General features: G+C 38.2%; 1 pseudogene; it reads left to right on the plus strand.

Annotated features, from left to right (window-relative positions):
• The first annotated feature begins 5,659 nt into the window (after positions 1 to 5,659).
• Positions 5,660 to 5,791, plus strand: LOC120093973 (small nucleolar RNA SNORA48; annotated as a pseudogene).
• The last annotated feature ends 16,232 nt before the right edge of the window (positions 5,792 to 22,023 follow it).

Raw genomic sequence — 22,023 nt, forward strand, 5'->3', positions numbered from 1 at the left:
AGTTCTGGTTGTGTGATTCTTAGGCATTTATTTCATGTCAATTTTAAGGAATTTCCAGTGGAGTTAGTTCTATTCACTACTGGCTTACTAAAGTACTTATAGGTTAATTTATCTGCTGTGTTAGTTAACATTTCACTGCTGTGAACAGACGCCATGACCAAGGCAACTCTTATTAGGACAGCATTTAATTGGGGCTAGCCTACAGGTTTAGAGGTTCAGTCCATTATCATCAAGGTGGGAGCATGGCAGCATCCAGGCAGGCCTGGTGAAAGAGAAGCAGAGAGTTTTACATCTTCAAGCTGCTAGGAGGATACAGGCTTCCAGGCAGCTAGGATGAGGGTCTTAAAGCCCATGCCTACAGTGACATACCTATTCTAACAAAGCCACACCTACTCCAACAAGGTCATACCTCCAAGTAGTGCCACTCCCTGGGCCAAGCATATTCAAACCATCATGTCTGCTTAGCTTGATTTCTTTATGCCTTCAGTAATATTTCTTCATGCCTGCCAAATAAATAAATTAACTGGACAAATAGTTTCATCTGTAGGCCTGTTTCTGAGAATTTAATATAATACTGATATGTTGATCATTTTCTTGTGCTATAGTATATTATTGTTACACAATTGAGAGAAGAATATGAAGTATCTTACAGACCACAGATGTCAAGAAGAATGTATAATGTGAGTCTATTGTGAGGGCCAACAATCGTTTTTGTATATGTAATAGTTCTGAGGTCATCATCTTAAAAATCCTTAATATTTGGGTTTCCCATCATGTGAGTGAATTTTCATTAGTAGAAAACACATAAGAATTATATATTCTACCTGTACTTAGAAGTATTTATCAAAATTATAACTTATTCCCAGAGGTAGTGTAGCATGCTAATTATCCTGAGATCCTTTTGTATTCAAATCCCCAACAATCTGATCTGTAATAGAAGTTGTCAGTCTAGAGAAAGAAACCAATTTAAAATGCATTAATAGGAAAAACAACAGCTGTTATAAATAGTGCTTCATATGCCTTTTGAGTATGGTTATAAATTGCTCCTGAGACTTTAAAGAATTGGGAACACATCAAAGTTTCATAACACACCCAGAGAAATTTTAAGTTGATTCAGTTTTGCTGCCATATATTAGTGTTCAATGACCAACACTTCTTGGTTCATTGCGGGACCAACAGAACAACATAACAAATGCTAACATTTCATTTTTAAAAAGATTTATTTATTATATATGAGTACACTGTAGCTGTCTTCAGACACACCAGAAGAGGGCATCAGATCTCATTACAGATGGTTGTGAGCCACCATGTGGTTGCTGGGATTTGAACTCAGGACCTCCGGAAGAGCAGTCAGTGCTTTTAATTGCTGAGCCATCTCTCCAGCCCAACAGTTTATTCTTTAACCTGTTCCATTATTATAAAACTAAATACTACAGCTCAACATTTTATTTTATAGATCTTTTGCTTTATATAACATATATAAATAAGCTGTGTTTAACTTCCATAATTCAAAACATAATCATGATGAGTATTTTCAGAGGAGAGAGGAAATACTGCCATAAGCTACTAAATTGTTCTTAGTGAGCAGTGTAAGATACTGTTCTAAGAATCGAATGACCTAGAGTTCTGCCTTAGAGTAGAGGCTTGATTTAACACACTGGTTATCTATTATACACCAAGAATCTTTTTTTAAAAGATTTATTTATTTATATGTAAGTACAGTGTCTTCATCCACACCAGAAGAGGGCATCAGATCTCATTACAAATGGTTGTGAGCCACCATGTGGTTGCTGGAATTTGAACTCAGGGCATCTGAAGGAGCAGTCAGTGCTCTTAACTGCTGAGCCATCTCTCCAGTCCCATACACCAAGAATCTTAAATTCATTGTGGTGTATAATAAAATGGAACATCAAATGTGACAAGTATCAAAATTTACTTCTTAGATCCTTATCTACTGATGACATCATCCATTGTCCTTGGAAATCTGTGCATAGCCTTCGTGCTACAGTTTTACTTCTTGCTAAGCTTCTTGTAGTCAATGACTGAGCCTAGGGAAGACACAAAGGAAGCACATTATTGCAAAATGATAGAATCTTGCCACCGTTGCAAGAATAAGGGTGAATAAGGGTGTTTCACTGTCTTATCTGAATGCTCCCTAGAGCTGTGGGACGATGTGTGATTCCTCTTTTGTTATCTGTACTGATCTTTTCCTGCTTCTACTGTGTGTGGGACTCACAATCTGAAGTCTCCCTTTGCTGTCTCATATTCCCATTTCAAATAAATTTCTCACATGCATAATCTCATGTTGCAAAGGGCTTCCAACTGAGCTTTAATGAAGACAAGTGATAAAGAGAACGGCGGATAAAGCATGACGAGAAAATGGAGCCAGCTCATTTAGTAACTTTTCAGAAAAAAAAAAAAGATGCCATTATGACCTCAGGCACAAATTGATGGCCCAATTGATAAATGCTTTATCAGGGGTAATCTGAGAAAACATTCTAATGAGAGGGCTTCAATTCCAACTGTGATGACCCAGACATTTATATAATGCAAATCAGAAGACATTGTTTACACAGGTTTGTTGTCCTTGGCTTGTTTAGTACTAAGTTGTGTCACCATCCTGCAGATGGGTAAGGAAAAACTGAAAGCTGTTCTAAGGCAGTTATGGGGACCAGGATGGTTATTTGGTAACGTACTTACAGTTTCAGTAGATGAGCAACTACAGCTGCCCGGAAGATAACCGGTAGTTCCTCATTGGTGATGTGATACGGGAAGGACTCTGGAGACCTTTGAATGTTCAGGACTTAAAGATTAGCTTTGCTCATAAGTTCACAATTCTGTATTGAACACCTGCAACCCAGAAACAGAGTTGGAGGTGTGAGTTGATCCTAAGGTGTCTGCTTTTTCAGTTGCTCTGGTTTCTTTAGAATTTGGAAAAGTAGTTCACCTTTTGCTAGAAGACGGAAGAAGCCTTATTTAGGTAAGATGATAAAAATCTCCCCCAGGAGCCATTCCTTCCTTGTTTCCAGGCCACTTAAAATTAGTTCCTTGTATAGTCTCAGCAAAGAGGCCTGATAAGTGAGAGACTGTAGACTGAAGGCCTTATAAGACATAGTCATGATGTATTATCAGGGTTCAGAGGACGATTACTGAAGTTATGAAGAGGCAGCTTCCATTGCAGAACGCTGGTAGATCCTTATGAAGTGTACAGCTAAGAAGGTAACACTGAAAGACTGGGATATCATTATTTAGGGCATAGTATGCATTAAATTAGACACATCTCTCAAGTTCTGTATCTCTGAGATATAAAATGTATAAGTGAGTCCAGGAAGAGTGGTCTTACTTAACTATTCCACCATTCCCATACTGGTATTGCTTTGTACTTTCTGTCCCCAAAACTCTATACTTAGAAGATTGGAAAGTTTTTTTCCAAAAGAGGATTGTCCTTCATGACACAGAGAGGTAACTAGTAAACCTACTAAAACAATTATCACATTGAGAAATTGTGGGAAATGTCATCATGTAGAAATCAATAACTCTCTCTGGGAAGAGGACAAAGGACACTTTCATACAGTGGAATAGAAATGAACATGTGTGGCACTCAGTTGGTCCATGTAGGTTTCCTGTCATCCCCGCCTTCAGTGAAACCATGAATAAACAATCAGAGCCACATAATAGAGAAAAATGGGACTACTATGTGCACAAACACACCTCAGAGGAATTGGTTATACCTGCCGGTAAGGCATGTGAGCAAAATAATGAAGGTACAAAAAGTTTGGGATGGCGACTAGAGGAAATAGGAAGGAGCTGTGGTGGGTAAGCAGACCCAGAGATGTGTCCGTAGGACACCATACTAACCTGTGTCTTATAAGTTTTTCCTTAGGAAGAGGTCCCACAGGATTGGAGGGGGAACTGACCTGGAGACTTCACTCTAGAGGCAGAGCTGTACCACATGAGTGATACTCTTACACAGCTGTAGGGACCACTGGTGAACTCTCCTTCTGTAGGAGTGTACGTGGAAGATGGTTCCAGCTGCTTCTTCCTCACTCATCTACAGCGCTTCTTACACTAAGACATAATTCCTGCTGTTTGCTCCCATTTAGTGACTGGCTATGACAAGGGTCTAATCAGATTGACACAAGTTATTTGGATGATATTTGGCATACTAAAATATCATGAATTATGCATAAAATTTTGTCATTCTTTAAGATAAGACTTTTATGATATAAAAACCACAGGTTCTAGTTAGAGACATAAAGCTGAGGAAATACCAAGAATTACGTGAAATAGTCTATTGCTTAAAACTGAAGGAGCAAACAATGATGAGATATATTTTCCTAGCCTCTTAGTTTTGTAAAACTTAAGTGACTTAATTCAGTGCTGAAAAGTATACTGGAATATAGTATGAGCAAGCTTAAAACATTTTGGTTAGATCAATTATGGATTATTGATAAATTTGGAGAAGAATAATTTCTTTTATTTATACAAACTTTATTTTATTTTCTTGGTGTGTGTTTGTGTGCGTGTGTGTCTGTGTGTGTGTATTTGAGTGTATGTGCATATGCCAGTGGTAAATACCTGATGTCTTCATCCATTGATATTCACCTTATTTCTTGAGATAGGCTCTAACAGTGAACTTGGAATTCAACAGTTTGGTTATACTGACAACTCAGTGAGCCCCAGGATCTGCTTATCTCCATTTTCTCAGCATGAGTTTTGTATTTTGTGTTGCTAGACCGGCTTTTAGCTGGGTATGAGGGATTTAACTCATGTTCTCATCTTTTAGATAGGTTCATGGGATTTGAACTCAAGTCTTCATGCTTATACAGCAAGGACTTTACCCACTGAATCCTATCTCAAGTCCCTTATGCACTTTTAAAATTACATTTCTCTTAACCCAATGTTCTCATAGCTGAGAAGTTTTCATAGTTGCCTAAGTAAAAGGATATAAGAATAAACAGACAAACAGAGGAACGAACAAACAAACAAACAAACTTGTGATCATTAATACTCATTGAGTACTTATGTGAAATAGATCATTTGAAAGTCTAGCTTTAAAAGTCCATTCTCATAGTCAATTTAAAGTCTTGCTTTACCAGCTGGACTTTAAAACACCCTTCTGGATATTGCAGAGAGCTCAAGTGTTAGCTACAGTTTTTAAAACTTATGAATATCATCTAAAGAGATATGCTATTTTAAAGTGTGCTCTCTGTCCTTTTTGTTTGCTCACTAAAAGTCAATAAAGAGTAAGAACTTCATAAAGCATGCTTTTGCAAGGCTGTCCCTGGATGATGGAGTGCTTGACATTTTTATAATGTGCTGCTTCTAGATCCCACTTGACAATGTGGTATTTAGACTGGTACATGTGATTTGGGATATTATTTCTGTGGGCAAAAAAAAGAACATACAATTCTTAGGGAAGTAATTACTAGCCATTTGCACGAGGAAAAAAAGATACACAAAGATTTTGTGTCTTTTAAGTTAATGTGCTTACAAAATCAAGATTCTTAGGCTTTAAACCAAATATTTAAAATAAGGACATTGAAAAAAATTACTACCATTTTATTTGGTAATAACAATAGAATTCTCTAGGGAATTATCCCTAGTTCCCACTAATACAGTATAAATCAGATAAATTAAACAAATTACTTAATTTCCTTCCCATTGGCCATGGGCAAAGAGACAACTTGATAGTGATGTTGTTTTTATATCAGTTAGGGACAGTCTTTTGTCTATCCTAGCTTGATGCCTGGCTTGGTGACCAAAGCTGTTTTACGCCTAGGACACATAAAAATAAAATAAAAAAACTGTAGCAATTAAAAACTTGAACTGTTAATATTTAATAAATTAATTTAATCTAAAAATAAAATAAAATGAAATAAAACAAAATCCAAGCAACCCAGCATAGAAGGAGAAAGAGACTTGTGGACTGCAATGCCATCTACAGATCTTCCCTCCAGTGCTCAGCACAGGAAGGCCATAGACTTGAGACTAAGGATGACCCTTGTCATCCAAGGGTCTGCCAGCCATGTGGCCAGCTTTCAGGGTGAGCTATCACTACGTGGGAGCACGTGGTGGTGAGATGGAGGAGAAAGAGGAGTAGAGCAGTTTGAGTATTATGAAGAGAGATTTAAGGGGAGAATCGAGGGTGGAGAGGAAGAATCTGTTGTGAGTGGCCAGTCCTGCTACCTGTGACCATGGTAAGGCCCCAGCCTGAACTGATAGGGCCATGTCTGAGTCAGTGGCTCTGTAGCAGCAGTGCTCTGAGTCAATGTCCATAGATTTGTCTTGGTGAGGTTTTTACTGCTGTGAACAGACACTATGACCAAGGCAACTCTTATAAGGGACAACATTTAATTGGGGCTGGCTTACAAGTTCAGAGGTCCAGTCTGTTATCATCAAGACAGGAACATGGCAGCATTCACGTAGGCATAGTGCAGGAGGAGCTGAGCGTTCTACATCTTCATCTGAAGGCTGCTAGCAGAATATTGACTTCCAGGCAGTTTGGATGAGGGTCTTATAGCCCACACCCACAGTGACATACCTACTCCAACAGAGCCATACCTAATAGTGCCACTCCCTGGGCTGAGCATATACAAACCATCACAGGAACAAGATATTATCATTAGAGAACATGGGGAATGTTCCTGGTTGGGGCAGGCACCAGGTATCACATGAATGTTCAGGGTCTGTGCATAACTGGTCTCAATGGATGCAGAGCTCTTGAGAGAGATCTGGCCTTATTGCTCACAGGGGTAGCACTCAAGAGAGATGGTCCTGTGCTTGGCCCTGGCAGCACAATGGAGTTGGCCCTGGTGGTGGAAGTATGAGTGTGGAAGACTGACTGCTGAACGTGTCACTCACTTTCCATGGGTGAGACACAGAGATAATGATTCCCTCCCCCATCTCGGCCTCTTGTTACCTCTTGCAGTGAAGGAAGCTGTCCATAGGGAAGTGGACTGGGAAGGCTAGTCCTGCCTCTTATCAGCTGCCTCACTGGGGAGTGAAAGCCCTGCACCACACCGGATAGTACTGCAAAACTGACTTGGTGGAAGGGTGCAGGTGAGCCAGCCCCAAGGACAGAGCCTTACCTGCCATGAGGTGACATGAGTGCAAAGGTGATGCCCCTCCCTTGCCCCTCATCACATATGCAGTCAGGAAAACTGGCCCTAGGATCATGAGAGTGAGTGAACTGGCCCTCTCCCTCAGCTAAGGCAGCACTAGGGAGAGTGAGCCATGCACCTTGCCTGGGCAACACATTGGAGCTAATCCTTATGTAAAAGGTACAAGTAAGCCAGTCCCAAGGGGGTGGGAAAGCTGGCTCACCCAGTCTCTCTCTGTCTGCAACACTTGGTTCGAGAATGGAGCCTGAACATTGATGGGTCAGCACAGTGGAGCTGGCTCTGAAGCTGTGTGGGTATGGATGAGCTGGCCTTGAGAGTATGAAATCAGGAGCACTGAGGTGGGCCGACCAGCTACCACCCAAGTCCAAATCCAGGGCTCTGAACTGGCCCATCCCAAAATCTGATCATCTGCAAAATGGTTGGGCACACAATAGGGCCAGTTCTGCTGTTCTAAAACTGCAGGACCTCCAAGACATAGAGTAACAACAAGCTAACCGGGAGGAATACAAATGAGGATTTAATATTGATGGTGTCACAGAAACCAGAAATCTCAAAAAGGACCAATGATTCCTTGCAACGAGCATTTGTAAGTGAAGATGTGTGGAGAAGGATATACTGTAAGTCACAGTGGGACATAATACAGCTTCCATGATGAGATATTTTCTATGCTTTTTGTTATTTGTTGGTCCTGTGTAGTTTTATTTTGGGGAGGAGCTGCAGGTGAAGGGCAGATATGAGGGATGGGAGACAAGAGAACTGGAATATATGATGCGAAACACGAAGAATTGATAAAAAAAATGTAAAAACCTATAACTTGAAGGAGTATTCTAAATTTAAAATTATAAAATATTAAAATACTTTTGTACTGAATTTACAATATGAATAAATTCAGCTTTTTGATTTGGGTTTTAGAAAAGAAGGTTAATTTCATTTTCTTCAATTATGAGGTACAATTCGAAAGTAAAAAACAAAATTAAAAATTTAATACCACAGCAATTAGAAAATATCCTACCAAAATTCTTTCTAGAATACATAAAAACTATCAAATGAAATAAATGTCCTCTCAATGCTTTTGTTTTGTATGAAGTTTACATCTCTGAGAAAGTTAGAACTGGATCCTACTTAGTTACAGTTCACAATTTCCATGACATGTTTTTTTCTTAATAGAAACAGAAAATGATAAAAAATGGTTTATAACAAAGTCCTTTCTTGTAGGTCCAAAAATCAATCAGATTGAATAGCTGTTATAATATACTATAGATATTAATTTATTTCCAAAATAACTTTCTACCCACTCTCCTCTATTTTAACTGACACTTATTGATAACCCAAGCAACTCAGAGCTATGTTCCACTCCCTCATATTTACCTCTTTCCATGTCTCACCTAGTCTGCAAACTATCTAATGAATGAGGACACTGACCCCTACGACCTCAGGCTCATCCATTACTCAGAATGAAGGAGCTGCTTGTCCTAGGAGAGTCTCCTCTGAATGTCATTATTGCTGAGTGCAGTGTTAGTATGGTCTCTCCAGCCACCTTCCATTGTGTTTGCAGCCATTACCTCAGTGCCACTGTGGTCTATGCCAGTGCTGCCTCTCGGTTGCCTTGTTGAGGAGCTCTGGCCGAAGTAGAAGGGAGTTAATTAAGGATGTGCCCATACCATGGATCCTAGAAAGCAGATTTCCTGTAAATCTACTGTCGGTAAAGCACCCAGGAAACAAATGGCTACAAAAGACACTTGTAAGAGTGCACCCTCTTCTGGAGGGGTTAAGAGACCTCATCATTACAGGTCTTGTGCTGTGGCCCTATGTGAAATTAGAGCCTATCAGAAGTCCATTGAACTTGTGATTCACAAACTTTCCCTCCAGCTACTGGTGCAAGATATTTCTCTGGACTTCAAAACAGACCTGTGCTTCCAAAGTGCAGGAGGCGAGTGAGGCCTTTCTGGTTGGCCATTTTGAAGATACCAACCTACGTGCTGTCTGTGCCAAATGTATAACGATTATACCAAGAGACTGAGCTAGCATGCTGCATATGCGGAGAATGTGCTTAAGAGTCCACTATAAAGGGAAACGTTTCATTCTCAAAACAAACAAACAAACAAACAAACAACAAACAAAAAAACCTTCCCCCTTCTTCCTGTTGTTAGTAGTTCTGAGTGATAGATATTTTCTGTATGGGATCTAAAGGAAGCTAAGTATGTGGTTCTGAGTGGAAAAATAGGGGACAGATTCAGGGATTGGCAGCTTCTCCACATTCATTTGTGTGCGATTTTTATTATAAATGCAAGATATGAGGCATTAATGCAAGCAAATCTTGCAGTGAACACATTTTAACTTTATAACAATTAAAAATAAACCTGTTAAAACTTTCTGGACAATGTCAGCATTTGGACTTGTTTATATAACTAAATTTCTTATTGAGAACAAGTAAATGATGTTTGCAGCATTTTTATCTTACAGTAGATTCCATCCACTCACTAGACTTTTCTAACGGAGTTGTCCTACATGAAAGTATGTGTTTTAATATTGTCTGTCTTCTGTGCTGTTCCTGTAAGTTTGCTATTAAAAGACATTAAGCTGTAAAAAAGAAATTATGATCTCTTCCAGCATATAAATATTTTAATTTTTGATATATTGTCACTTAATAAAAATTTTAGAATGAAACATTTAAACACTTCCTTTTTGAAAAACCCTGACACCTGGCTAGACGGAGTCATTTTCTGACTTTCGATTAGCTGTTATTTACATTTCTTTTCTCTTTATTTTATGTTTCAAAATACCTATAAGAAAAATACTTTACTTTCCACTATGATGCTTCATTTTACTGTGTATCAGAAACAAATAAAATACACCTTTTATATCATACAGTAGGGTTATTATTCATTTCACATTAGTGATTTTAAATCCAATATAATGTATTCAACTTTAAAACATTTGATGCTTAGAGTTTTTGACTTGGCACTTAATTTTTTTTTTATTAACTTGAGTATTTCTTATTTACATTTCGAGTGTTATTCCCTTTCCCGGTTTCCGGGCAAACATCCCCCTCCCCCCTCCCCTTCCTTATGGGTGTTTCCCTCCCCATTCTCCCCCCATTGCCGCCCTCCCCCCAACAATCTAGTTCACTGGGGGTTCAGTCTTAGCAGGACCCAGGGCTTCCCCTTCCACTGGTGCTCTTACTAGAATATTCATTGCTACCTATGAGGTCAGAGTCCAGGGTCTTAATTTCATGCGTAGCCTCGACTACAAACCCTCCTCCAGTCATGATGAAATCTAGGATTAGACTTGCAGTTTGCATAACAGCTACTGAGGAGCAGTGTTTTATCTTGGTGCCATGCCCAGTATGTGGCAAGTTCATGAAAATCAACATTGTTATTACTGTCGTAACACCAATAATTTTAAGGAAGAACAACCCACAATTTAAAAATAAAAGTAAATCAACATTGAAGAGATTCCTGTTGCCAGGATTCTTGTGCATTACAATACTTTACACTGGCACTTTGAAACTGTAAATTAAAGACAAGCTGTCTTTCGACGAAACAGTGGGACAAAAGACAATATTTCTGAGGTTATTTTCAGGTAAGTTTGAATAAAATTGAATATGTTACCATAAAAGATTCTATTTATAATAAAAAAGAAAAATTCTGTCATGGTCATATTGTGATTTTCTTAACTATGCTGGTTTTTTGTAGCCATAAATGTAACTTACCAACTTTTCTTTGCATAATAGCAGTGTTCTAAGTCTTTTACTAAAAGAAGTATGCAAGATACTTTATGAAGATGAGCAAATATTTATATGTTAATTCAATCTGGGGATTTTACACCTTTTCTTTCTTTTTAAATTTTATTTTAATTTATTTTTAATTAATTAATTTATTTTTTACTCATTCACATTACATCCCACTTACTGCCCCCTTCCCAGTCATCTCCTCAGACAATCTTTCCCCCTTCCCTTCCTCTTTTCCTCTGAGCAGATGGGAACCGCCCCGGTATCCCTCCACCCTGGCACGTCAAGTCTATGAAGTTAGGGATATTCTCTCCCACTAAAGTCAGTCAAGGCATGCCAGCTAGAACAACATATCCCAAGACAGGCAACAGCTTTTGGAATATCCCCTGCTCCAGTTGCTCGGGATTTACATTAAGACAAAGGTGTATATCTGCTTCTTATATGTGTGGAGGCCTAGGTCCAGCTGGTGTATGTTCTTTGGTTGATGGTTCTGTCTCTAAGAGCCCCAAGAGTCCTGATTAGCTGACTCTATATGTCTTCCTGTGGAGTTATTCCTTTCAGGGCCCACAATCATTATCCTTCCTCCTATTCTTCCATGAGTTCCCAAGCTCCATCCACTGTTTGCCTGTGGGTATCTACATCTGAGTCAGCTGTTGGGAGGAGCCTTTCAGAGAGTAGCCATGTTAGGCTCCTGTTTGAAAGCATAACAGTATCATTAGTAGTGTCAGGGAATGGGTTTTGCCAATGGGATGGGTCTCAAGTTAGGCCAGTTATTGGTTGGCTGTTCCCTCAGACGCTGCTCCGCTCCCTGTGCCTGCATTTCTTTAGACAAAATAAATTTTGGGTAGAAAGTTTTGTGGGTGAGTTGGTGTCCCTATGGTTCCACTGGAGTTCTTGACTGGCTACGGGAGGTCGCCTCTTCTGGTTCCATATTCCCAGTGCTGTGAGTCACAGCAAAGGTTACCCTCACCGATTCTTGGATGCCTCCCTTATTCCAGGTCTGTATCTCATCCTGAAGATGCCCTCGACTCCCCAATTCTGTCAATTGCAGATTTCTATTCATTCTCATGGCTATGTGGCCATCTATCTTGTCCCTCTGAACAGATGATCCTGAATGATCGCCAATCCTCTTTCCAAACCTTCTCCCACCTAGTTCCCTTCTTCTACGTTTAGACAGGGGTATCTGTCTAGAAAATGTTTAGATTTTCCAATTTTGTGAATTACACGCTTTGTAAATAAGACTTAATTCTTCTTTGGATTTCCTCAGTGTCTCTTATTATATGTCCCATTTCATTTCTGATTTTGTTTATTTGGATACTGTCTCTCTGTCTTTTGATTAGTTTGGCTAAGAGTTTGTCTACCTTAGTGATTTTTCTCAAAGAATCAGCTCTTGCTTTTGTTCATTCTTTGTATTGATTTCTTGGTTTTTAACTGATTGATTTCAGCCTATATTTTGATTATTTCCTGCCTTTGAATACTCTTTGGTATGCTTAATTCCTTCTCTTTCTCCTCCTCTTCCTCCTCCTCCTCCTCCTCATAGTCCTCCTTTTCCTCCTCATTCTTTTCCTTCTCTTCCTCTTCCTCTCTATTGTTTTCAGGTATACTTTTAAATTGCTGGTATGAAAATTTTCTAGTTTCTTTTTGGAGGTACCTAGTGTTATGAACTTTCCTCTTAGGACTGCTTTTATTGTATCTCATGAATTTGGGTAGGTTGTGCCTTCATTTTCATTGAATTATAGAAAGTTTTTCATTCCCTTCCTTATTTCTTTTCTGACACTGAGATCAGTGAGTAGAGAGTTGCTCAATTTCCATGAGTGTGTAAGCTTTCCACTGTTTCTGTTGTTGAAGTCGAACTGTAATCCATGGTGGTCTGATAAGATATAAGGTGTTACTTCAATTTTCTTGTATTTGTTGAGGTTTGCTTTGTGGCTGACTATATGGTCAGGTTTGGAGAAGGATCCAAGATGTGCTGAGAAGAAGGTATACTCTTTTATGTTTGGGTGAAATATTCTTTAGATGTCTGTTAGGTACTTTTGATTCTTAATGTCTGTTAGTTTTATAATTTCTCTGTTTAGTTTTTGTTTGGATGGCCTGTCATTTGGTGAGTGGGGTGTTAAAGTCTCCCACCATGAATGTGTGGGGTTCAATGTGGGATTTAAGCTTGGCAATGTTTCTTTTATTTCTTTTATTTATTTACACTCCAGTCATTGTCCCCGATTCCCTGTCCCCTCACACCATTCCTCATCTCTTTACTCTGAGAGGTTTCTCTCCCCGCACCATGCCTTTCTATTCCCTGAAGCCTCAAGTCTCTTGAGGATTAAACACATCTTCCACTGAGGACAAACTAGGAAATCTTTTAGTATATATGTCAGGGGCTTTAGATCAGCCCATGTAGCCTGTCTGGTTGGTGGCTCAGTCTCTGGGTGCTCCCTTGGTTCCAGGTTAGTTGAAATAGTTGGTCTTCCTATAGGGTCACCCTCCCCTTCAACTGCTTCAATCCTTCCCATAGCTCAACAATAGGAGGCTGTGATTTAAGTCCAATGGTTGATTGTAGGTATCCATGACTGTCTCAGTCAGTGGCTGGTAGGACCTCTCAGAGGCTATGCCATACTTCTGTCAGTAACTATACCCCAGCATTAGTTACGGTGTTAGACTTTGGTGCCTTTCCCTATGAGATGGATCCCAAGTTGGAACAGTCACCAGACTGCCTTTCCTTCAGTCTCTTCTCCAGATTTTGTCCCTTTAGTTCTTTTAGACAGGAACAATTATGCATTAGAAATACTGACTGTGGGTTAGTAACCATGTTCATCTATTTGAGGCTCTGTCTATCTACTGGCAGTGGAGCCTTAGAGCTCCCTCTCCCTAGTGTTGGGCATTTTGGCTAAGGTCAATCACCCCCATTGAGTCCTGAGAGTCACTCACCTCCTGGGTCTCTGGTACTTTCTAGAGTGTTCCCCTATGTCCTCGCCATAGAGTGCATATTTTCATTCATTCTCTTGGCCCTCTGAGATTCTTTCCTGTCCTTAATCCCCATACCTGATCCTGTTCCCCTTTCTTTCTCTCCATTCCCTCTCCCACCAAGGTCCCTTCCTTCTTCTGCCACCTATGGTTATTTTCTTCCTGCTTCTATTTTTCTCTTTGTTATACTTCATATGGTCTATGGATTGTATCCTAGGTATTCTGTACTTTAAGTCTACTAATATCAACCTATCAGTGAGGATACACCATGCATGTTCTTTTGGGTCTGGATTACATCATTCAGGATGATATTTTCTAGTTCTCTCAATTTCTCTGCAAAATTCACTAAGTCCTTATTTTTAATAGCTGAGTAGTATTCTGTTGAATACACGAACCACATTTTTCTTTCATCCATTCTTTGGTTGAGGGATATCTGGGTTGTTTCCAGCTTTTGACTATTACAAATAAAGCTATGCACATGTTAGAGCACATGTTCTTGTGGTATGGTGGGATATCTTTCAGGCATATGCCCAGCAATAATGTAGCTGGGTCTTCAGGTAAAACTATTTTCAATTTTCTGAGGAACCGTCAGATTGATTTCCAGAGTGATTGTACCAGATTTGCAATCCCATAAGCAATGGAGGAGTGTTCCTCTTTCACCACATCTTTGCCAGTATGTACTGTCACCTGAGTTTTTGATTGTGACCATTCTGACATGTGTAAAGTAGAATCTCAGGGTTGTTTTGATTTGCATTTTCCTGATCTCTAAGGACTTTGAATATTTAAGTGCTTCTCAGCCATTTGAGATTTCTCTGTTGTGAATTCTCTGTTTAGTTCCAGACCCCACTATTTTATTGGGTTGTTTGGTTTTTGGTGGTTAGCTTCTTGAGATCTTTATGTATTTGGGATATTAGCCCTCTACTGAGTGTGTTGTTAGTGAAGTTTTTTTCCCAATCTGTGGGATGCTGATTTGTCCTATTAACTATGTTCTTTGCCTTGCAGAAGCTTTCCAGTTTCATGAGGTCACATTTATCAATTCTTGTTCTTAGAGCATGAGCCATTGTAGTTCTGTTTGGGAAAATTATCCCTGTACCAATGAGTTCATGGCACTTTCCCACTTTCTTTTCTATTAGATTCAGTGTATTTGGTTTTATGTTGAGGTCCTTGATCCACTTGGACTTGAGCTTTGTGCATGGTGACAAATATGGGCCTATTTTTATTTTTTTGCATACAGACTGCCAGTTTAGACCAGAACACTTATGGAAGATGCTTTCTTTTTTTCCCACTGTATATTTTTGGCTTCTTTGTCAAAGATCAAGTGTCCATAAGTGTGTAGTTTTATTTCTGGATCTTTAATTCTATCCCATTGATCAATATGCTTCTTTTGTGTTCATAGTAATCTCTTATTTCAGGATGTAATGGTTTTTTCTATGATATTGTTGAAAGCATTTTCTGGGCCTTGGAGCTTGGACTCTTCAACTTTTATTCTTATTATTCTTAGACTATGCATTTTTTATGGCATCCCAAATTTCTTGGATGTTTTGTGTCAGGAAATTTTAGCTTTACCATTTTTGACTGATTTATGTATTTGTGTATTTGTTTATGGGATTTATTTCTTTCCTCTACAAGGGCTTCTATTGTATCTTCTATGCCCGAGATTGTCTCTTTCATCTTCTATATTTTGTTGGTGATGCTTGCATTTGTTGTTCCTGTTCTCTTCCCAGGTTTTCTATCTCCAGGATTCCCTCAGGTTGTGTTGTATTTATTGCTTCTATTTTCACTTTTAGGTCTTGCATTGTTTTATTTATTTTCTTCACCTGTTTGATTGTCTTTTCCTGTATATTTTAAGGAATATATTTATTTTCTCTTTAAAGACCTCTACCTGTTTGATGGTATTTTCCTGTAGTTTTATAAGGAATTAATTCATTTCCTTCTTAAAGGCCTCTATCATCTTTATAGGAATGTATTTAAGGTAATTTTCTTGTGTCTTGGTTTTGTTAGGATATCCAGGGCTTGCTATAGTGGGGTAGCTGGGCTTTGAATGTGTCATATTGCCTTAGCTTTTGCTGACTGTGTTCTTCCAAGGGCCTCTAGCCATATGGATGGCTTTTGTCTCTGGATATTCTTTCTGTGGTATGTATTGGGAAGGAAATTAACCTCAATTGTTCTGGTATGGCAGGCGTCTTATGGATATCCTTGGGGTGTATGGTTGTGGATCCGTGGTTCAGGAGCCACAGGTCTGACGAAGGTAGACAGAGAGGTTTTGAGAGGATGGATGTCTCCTTTGGATTACAGGCAGCTCAGGGCAGCTTGGCTTGCCCCAGAGGTATTGGCAAGCAAAGAAGATGGGTAAGGGAAGCACTATTACACTTTACAGAATAATATAAATATTTGTTAAGTAGAGTGGTGTAAAACACAGTGCTAGACACAGACCTTGGAAACTCTCTGAAGAATAAAGAAAGAATCTAAGAGGTATAATTGTCTTCTGTTTCACTAAGCATTCTTTCATTTCCCACAGTTTGGCTTCATATTATGAACTACTCCCATTCTCAAGCACTGCAAAGCATGCACTATATTCCAGTTGTCTCTATATCTACTCAGATGCTGTCTATTTCTTAAATGTATCTCCCATCCAGGGATCAATTTCTTTTATTTTGTCTTTACATTTCTTAGTGGTAATTACAGCTTGAATTCAATAGTTATAGACTGTACCAAACACTATAAAGTACAATTCAGATATTCCTGAATTTGTCCCTTTATCAAAATTTATTAAGAATTTCTGAAGTAGGGTGCTCAGGGCATATATGAGAAAAGTACAAATTTACACAAATGTGAAAATGTCACAGTGAAAGCTATTGTTAGAAAGCTCTTATAATAAAAAAGAAATTAATAAAAAATTTGAAGTAAGAATTTTTATGTGATTGTGTTATACTATGGAGAAATGAGGTTAAGAAATATGTTGTACCACTCATTATTGCCTTTGAATTTAGGAAAACATGGACTCCAACACTCGCCTACAATGTTTATTAAGTGATGGATCAGGAATCCCAGAACATACTACAAGAGAACAAGGAGTGAGGTGCCAATTCCTTTTATTAAAAGCAGCTTTAATCAGGACTGTCCTAGAAGCCACCTTCTTATCCAGGCTGCCTTCCAGCCACCGGCTATCTACATACACCTCCAAGTTTCAAACAAATATATGTTTTATATTATAACCATTGCCTATTACTAAGGCTACAATTGTAAAAAAGAAATCAGGATATCAAGTTAAAACTGAGTGACTTAAAAAACATCTTAGAGTTTTTATTCTTGTTGTTTGTTTTGTTTTGTTTGCTTGTTTCAATATGTGGATTATTTTTAATTGGATATTTTATTTATTTACATTTCAAATGTTATCCCCTTTCCCAATTTCCCCTCTGCAAACACCCTTTCCCGTTACCCCTCCCCTGCTTCTATGAGGTTGCTCCCCTATCTACTCACCCACTCCTGCCCTTCCCTGGCATTTCCCTACACTGGGGCATCGAGCCTTCCCAGGACCAAGGGCCACTCTTCAATGATGTCTGACAAGACCATCCTCTGGAACGTATATGTTGGAGCAATGGGTCCATTCATAGTTGGTTGGTGGTTTACTCCCTGGGAGCTGTGGGGGATCTGGTTGGTTGATACTGTTATTCTTCCCATGGGTTGCAAAACCCTTGAGCTCCTTCAGTTCTTCCCCTAAGTCATCCATTGGGGTTACAGTGCTCAGCCCAATGGTTGGCTGCGTATATCCACATCTGTATTTGTCAGACTTTGGCAAAGCATCTCAGTAGACAGCTACATCAGACTCCAGTTAGCAAGCACTTATTGGCATCCACAATAGTGTTTGGGTTTGGTGACTATATATGGGATCGATGCCCAGGTGGAGCAGTCTCTGGATGGTCTTTCCTTCAGTCTCTGCTCCACATTTTGTCTCTGTATTTCTGCCTGTGAGTATTTTGTTCCCCCCTCTAAGAAGAACTGAAGCATCCACACTTTGGTCTTCCTTGTTCTTGAGATTCATGTGGCCTGTAAATTGTATCTTGGGTATTCCAAGATTTTGTACTAATATCCAATTATCAGGGAATGAAAACCATCTATGTTCTTTTGTAACTGAGTTACCTAACTCAGGATGATATTTTCTAATTCCATCCATCTGCCTAAGAATTTCATGAAGTCATTGTTTTAATAACTGAGTTGAACTCCATTGTATAAATGTACCACATTTTCTGTATTCATTCTTCTCTTGAAGGACATTTGGGTTCTTTCCAGCTTCTGGCTATTATAAATAAGGCTGCTCTGAACATAGTGGAGCATAGCTTCTTGATATATGTTGGAGCTTCTTTTGTGTATATACTCAGGAGGAGTATAACTGGGTCCTTAGGTAGTACTATGTCCAATTTTCTGAGGAACAGCCAGACTGATCTCCAGAGTGGTTGTACCAGCTTGCAATACCACCAACAATGGAGGAATGTTTCTCTTTCTCCACATCCTTGCCAGCATATGCTGTCAACTGAATGTTTGATCTTAGCCATTCTGAGTGGTGTGAGGTGGAATCCAGGTATGTTTTGATTTGCATTTCCCTGATGACTGAGGAAGTTGAACATTTCTTTAGGTGCTTCTCAGCCATTTGGTATTCTGCAGGTGAGAATTGTTTAAATCTGTACTTCATTTTTAAATAGGATTATTTGGTTCTCTGGAGTCTAACTTCATGAGTTCTTTGTATATATTAGATAGTAGCCCTGTATTGGGTGTAGGACTGTTAAAGATCTTTCCCCAATCTGTTGGTTGCCATTTTGTTCTTTGCCTTACAGAAGCTTTGCAGTTTTATGAGGCCCTATTTGTCAATTGTTGATCTTTAAGCATAAACCATTGATGTTCTGTTCAGGAAAATTTTCCCAGTGCTCATGTATTTGAGGCTTTTCTCCACTTTCTCTTCTATTAGTTTCAGTGTATCTGGTTTTATGTGGAAGTCATTCATCCTAATGGACTTAAGCTTTGTACAAGTCAATAAGAATGGATTGATTTGCATTCTTCTACATGCTGATTCCAGTTGAACTTACACCATCTATGGAAAATGCTGACAGTGGATGGTTTTAACTCCTTTGTCAAATATCAAGAGACCATAGATGTATGGATTCATTTCTGGGTCTTCAAGTCTATTCCATTGATCTAACTGTCTGTCTCTGTACTGATATCAGGCAATTTTTCTCATGGTTGTTGTAATACAGCTTGATGTCAGGGATGGTGATTTTCCCAGAAGTTTTTTTTTTTTATTGTTGAGGATAGATTTTGCTGTCCTGGGTTGCTTTCTTGTTTTGCTATTCCAGATGAACTAGCAAATGCTCTTTCTAACTCTATGAAGAATTCAGTTGGAATTTTGATAGAGATTGCATTCAATCTGTAGATTGCTTTTGACAAAATGGCCATTTTTACTACATTAATCCTGCCAATCCATGAGCATGGGAAGTCATTCCACCTTCTGTAATCTTTGATTTCTTTCTTCAAAGACTTGATGTTCTTGCTGTACAGATCTTTCACTTGCTTGGTTAGAGTGACAGCAAGGTATTTTATATTATTTGTGATGATTGTAAAGGGTGTCATTTTCCTAATTTCTTTCTCAGTCTATTTATCCTTTGAATAGAGGAAGGCTACTGATTTGTTTTAGTTAATTTTATATCCAGCCACTTTGTTGACATTGTTTTTCAGGCTTCGTAGTTGTCTTACAGAATTTTTGGGGTCACTTAAGTATACTATCATATCATTTGCAAATAGTAATATTTTGACTTATTTCTTTTCAATTCATACCCTTTGACCTCTTTTTGTTGTCTAATTGCTTTGCCTAGGACTCTATTGAATATGCTTTGAATGAGTGGGCAGCCTTGTTTAGTCCTTGATTTTAGTGGAATTGCTTCAAGTTCCTGTCCATTTAATTTGATGTTGGCTACTGGTTTGCTGTATATTGCTTTTACTATGTTTAGGTATGGGCCTTGAATTCCTCCTGATCTTTCCAAGACTTTTAACATGAACTGGTGTTAAATTTTGTCAAATGCTTTCTCAGCATCTCATGAAATGATCATGTGTTTTTTTCCTTTAATTTTGTTTATAGAATGGATTAAGTTGAGGGATTTCCATATATTGAACCATCCCTGCATCACTGGGATGAAGCCTACTTGATCATGATGGATGATTGTTTTGATGTGCTCTTAGATTCAATTTGCAAGTACTTTATTGAGTATTTTTTGCATTGATGTTCATAAGGGACATTAGTCTGAAGTCCTCTTTCTTTGTTGGGTATTTATGTAGTTATATAAGTGTAGTTGTAGCTTCATAGAACGAATTGGGTAGTGTTCCTTCAGTTTCTATTTTGTGGAAAATTTGAAGAGTATTGTTATTAGGTCTTCTTTAAAGGTCTGATAGAATTCTGCACTACAACCATCTTGTCCTGGGCTATTTTAGGTTGGGAGAGTTTTAATGACTATTTCTATTTTTTAGGAGTTATGGGAACTGTTTAGATGGTTTATCTGATCCTGATTTAACTTTGTTCCTGGTATCTGTCTATAAAGTTGTTCATTTCATCCAGATTTTCCAGTTTTGTTGAATATAGGCTTTTGTAGTAGGATCTGATGATTTTGAATTTACTCAGATTCTGTTATTATGCCTCCCTTTTCATTTCTGATTTTGTTAATTTGGATACATTCTCTGTGCCCTCTGGTTAGTCTGACTAAGTGTTTATCTATCTTGTTGATTTTCTCAAAGAACCAGCTCCTGGTTTTGTTGATTCTTTGTATAGTCCTTTTGTTTCTACTTGGTTGGATTCAGCCCTGAGTTTGATTATTTCCTGCCATCTACTCCTCTTGGGTGTATTTGCTTCTTTTTGTTCTAGAGCTTTCAGGTGTGCTGTCAAGCTGCTGATATATGCTCTCTCCAGTTTCCTTTTGAAACAATCAGAACAATATGGTTTCCTCTTAGCACTGTTTTCATTGTGTCCCATAAGTTTGGGTATGTTGTACCTTCATTTTCATTAAATTCTAAGAAGTCTTTAATTTCTTTCTTTATTTCTTCCTTCACCAAGTTTTCATTGAGAAGAGTTGTACATAATATTTTGCCAGTTAAATGTTCAACTATTGTTGTACTAGTTTTGAAATACAGAAACAATAAATTTGGTAAACCTTTGCTGTTGACTGTTGTTTCATACTGTGTATTGTTCCTTGATGTGGCAACTTTGTCAAACCCTTTCAAAAATTCTAATTATTCCCATCAGTAGTATTTTCTTATGATTAATATTTCACAATATGTCTAAGAGAGCAGCATTTTATCATTTTTGCCCTTGGGTTTTATTTTTGTTTTCACAGAATTTCTCTGTGAGATGATGGGATTAAAGACATGTGCCACCACTAACAGACATGAGTTTTATAGCTAAAATTTTAAAACCCAACAGGCTTTGTAAGTGAATGAATATATTATTTTTGTATATCTTTGTGTAGTATATAAAATCACTCAACATTTAGTCATATTTTAGACTTAATAAAAATATAAGATCTCTATGATGGAATCAGTATATAGAAAGTTATTTGATAGGCTTGGGAAGTATTACTTAACATTACATTACATGTCAATTCTCTGCAAACTTTGTATTATTCCCATAGACAGTAATTTAACTATAATGTAGTATGATTTAGTTAAAAATCAAAACAGAACCACAAGAGAGACCAAAGAACAACAGAGTTAATTTTGTGATACATATACATGAATAAAGACATCATAAATCAATCATAAATTGGTCCCTTGCAAATAAACAAGTACACACTATACATAAGCAAAGATGCTTGCGGAGCCTGGCTTAGATGGGCCCTGTGTTTGAGTGTGTTCATAAAGACTTGTGTCATGAGAAGCGCTGCTGGGAAGTCAATTCTGTTAGAGTTACCTCTTCTACGGAGCGAACATGGAGGTCTGGGCTGGAGTTTCATTCCTTGCTGGGGGCATACATGAGCTTGTCTCAATGGCAAAGACAGCCTAAAAAAAGTAAACATAAATAGTTACCAATAATTCATTGGTAATTTTAAAATTGTTTAAATCTAACTGTGAAGGATAAAACACTAATAAATGAAAAATATATTCTACTATCTAATAAAATGTGTTTAATTCTCCATGCACAAATTATAAGCAAAGAAATAAATTTAATTATATCTA

This window comes from Rattus norvegicus, chromosome 7, assembly GCF_021556685.1.
Source record: "Rattus norvegicus strain SHRSP/BbbUtx chromosome 7, alternate assembly SHRSP_T2T, whole genome shotgun sequence".
In the NCBI taxonomy this organism is placed as follows: Eukaryota; Metazoa; Chordata; class Mammalia; order Rodentia; family Muridae; genus Rattus; species Rattus norvegicus.